Here is a 3,369-nt window from a genome sequence, read left to right as displayed (position 1 = left end):
GTCCTTATTATAAGCTTTCCAAATATTATAACTTTTAATATATTTAATTTCATTAATATATTTTTATTTTATTTCTTATGAATGTAGGTTTTACACCAAACATGAACTTCTTTGTTCAATGCATTGGGAAAAATAGTAAAATAATTCAAAAAAATTCTGAAAAATATCTATGCACTAGGTATTGGTGTTTTCTTTCTAACAAAAAAAAGAAAATTGAATTTTGATATATATAGAACAAGTTATGTGTTCAAACGTACACCTATATCCAAATTATAATTAGTCGAACTTCAAAACTTAATAAAATAAAAAATATTCAATATATCGCTAGCAAACCAAGTGCATGCCCTGGGTATTGATGTTACAAACCAAAATTCAAAAAAATTAAGTTTTTATCATTTATAGAAAAAAAATTATGTGTTTCAGGATACACGTCACTCTTAAAAAATGTTGTTTGCTGTAAACAACTACTTTTTGAGGGAGATGGAAAAATCAATAAAATTTTATTCAAAAAAAATTGCAAAAAATATATTTAGAATCTACAAACAAGATGTTAAAAATCACTAGTTTATATCATCTTCAAATTCTTAACGGTTTAAAAGTTATAGGTGTTAGAAAGTGAAGGTTTTTTTTCAAAATATTCATCTAAGTGTCAAAGTTGGTCAAAAAGTGGGAACCAGTATTGTGAGTTCACCCGATGATGAAGAATGAAATGTATGAGGTATGCGATTAGTATATTATCTATTTAATATTGACTTCTTGATAGAATTTTTTTTACATAATTAATTCATTATGTTTTGAATTCTAATGCCATTACATAATTAATTCATGATGCACCTTTTTATATGGAGATGGAGATAGGGAGAGTGACTATTTATGTGACAATTTTCAAACTGTGTTTATTTATGGAAATTGGATTGTTTATTAGCTATGTGATGGATCACATGTTTATGATGATGCATGTGACATTTTTTGAACTGTGTTTATTTATAGAACGTGGATTGTTTATTACCTATGTGATGGATGGTGATTTATGATACATATGTGATGGATTACATGTTTATGATGACACATGATATGTGATTCTAATTGTGATGCTCAATCACATATATGATGACACATCATGTGATGCTTCTGATGCTTATGATACGTATGTATTTATTGTTTATCAACTTACAAATGTATTAATGCTTATGATGCTCAATTGATGGTGTTGATTTCAGGTATAGTCCCTGTGTGATGTTGTCACCCTTGGTGGGAACAGGTCGTTGACTACAGATATCGTCAACCATTTAGTTGAGGATCCTGCATAGTCTACATTGTACAGGACCCTAAACCCCTTTGACGAGGATCCTGCACAGTCTCATGGATGGACAGGTATAACTAGTCAATACACCCTATAGAAACAATTTATTTTTTTTAAATTACTTGGAAAACAAACTTCCTCGGTTTTTCAAACCTCGACATTAGCAGCAAATCTAATATAGTTATCAACACTTGAGGCCCCGGTTGGACTTATTCAAAAGATTAGAAGAAAATTCAATAAACGCATGAAATTTTTCCTTGCTCAAGGGGGGTCATATTCTTATGATGATGAGACCAAAGGCGACATTGAGGTGCCACTGAGGTACATACATCTATAGAAACAATGGGTGCCCAAGGAACTTCCTCCAATAAACACTGATTTTTGTGTTAACGATTGGATATATCACATAGCACCTTCGTCGTTACATGGTTTAGGCTTATTTTCCATGGACAACATAAAGGTCTGTTACAATAGAGTTGCAGAATTGATGGAGTTTGTTGGACCTTGTTACAATTACAAACATTGGATGCAGATTGTTAAATACAAAAAAAATATGCGTAGGTATGCATTGTCAGCAAATTATATACAACAGAAAGATAACGATCAAAGTAAATGAGTGGCTATATACATTGATGGTCGGCCAAAAGCAACAGGTAATATTGCAAGTTTTATAAATAGTACGCGACCTGGGTCAACTAATAAACAACCTACATTGATGGTCGGCCAAAAGCAACAAGTAATATTGCAGGTTTTATAAATATTACGCGACCTGGGTCAACTAATAAACAACCTAATTGTATATTTGAGGCGCGCGAGGGAAATCGTGTATTTGTATGTGCGATAAAATCAATAAGTGCAGGCGAAGAGCTTCTAATCGATTACAGTTTGAATCGTATAGATACAAACAAAGTTAATATCATGGGGGTGATACGTACTATATACCATTTAAATTAACCAACCTCCAATTAATGAATCCAATATACCATTTTATTATGAAGTTTTTTTGCTAAGTCTATTGGTTTAATTTCGCTAACGTTTTTTATATTTTTTCTTTGTCACAGGCCGACATGGATCCATCACATATCACAGACAGAGATGTAGCTTGCGACACTTCTACCGAGTAGGTAAACCTCATTTTAATTGTACAAATTAGATAGAAGCAAACTGTTACATTATTATGTTCTTTTTTTTAGTGATTTATACTAATTTTATAATTGTTAATGATATTCTTGACACAGACGGATGTTCGGGGAAAGGGAAAGGGAGTTGCAGTACCTGAGCACCTTTCTAGGGATATGGAATCATTAGGGTTAAGGGATGATGACCCTGAAGGTCCCACAGACCTTATGAAATTCTTTAAAATGCCTCGTATAAAAATTAGAAAAGAGATTGTTGCTTTGGCAGTCGTGCATCCTATCACTGATGAGATACGAGAGAGGGTGGAATTATTGCTTCGGACAGCAGAAAAATTGCAAGTAAGCAGTAATGAAAGCTTTAATTATAACAAAAGCAATAATGGTTTATATTTTATTCTCTTTTATGTCATTAACTAAAATATGTACGTATTGTTTTTACAACAATTTATCCGCCCTCATCGAAATCGTTCCCACGATCAGGGTGTTGCGAGATCTTCGGGTGATGACGATTTTCTTGTATTATCACTTGCTTGGCTTATCACTCTCAGTACACAAAACACATCATACTTGATACTGTCAATTTTCAAAATAAAGGTTCATCCTTCTTTACAATTCTTGCACTTTTCATATATTTAATGTTTGATATATTTAATGTATTATTCTTTAAGTGTTGTCAATGTTACTGTGCAAATGTCATTGCTGCCTCATCAGAGGTTACCCTCACCTGTATTGCCGACTGCAATGTCAGCAACACATAGCATGCAGACTTCCTCTAGTGCACGTCATATTGGCCTGCCCACTATTGGTAGATCCCTCTTTTTCTCTATCTTTTGTCATGTGTTTATTTCCCTTCAAGCGTTCTTTCTTGAATTATAATGCCATTTCATAGTGGATTCATTTTTTGCAGGAGGAGATGCACATGAGGGTGTG

Source organism: Cryptomeria japonica, chromosome 9 (assembly GCF_030272615.1).
Source record: "Cryptomeria japonica chromosome 9, Sugi_1.0, whole genome shotgun sequence".
Classification (NCBI taxonomy): domain Eukaryota; kingdom Viridiplantae; phylum Streptophyta; class Pinopsida; order Cupressales; family Cupressaceae; genus Cryptomeria; species Cryptomeria japonica.
Note: the sequence above shows the minus strand (reverse complement) of the source record.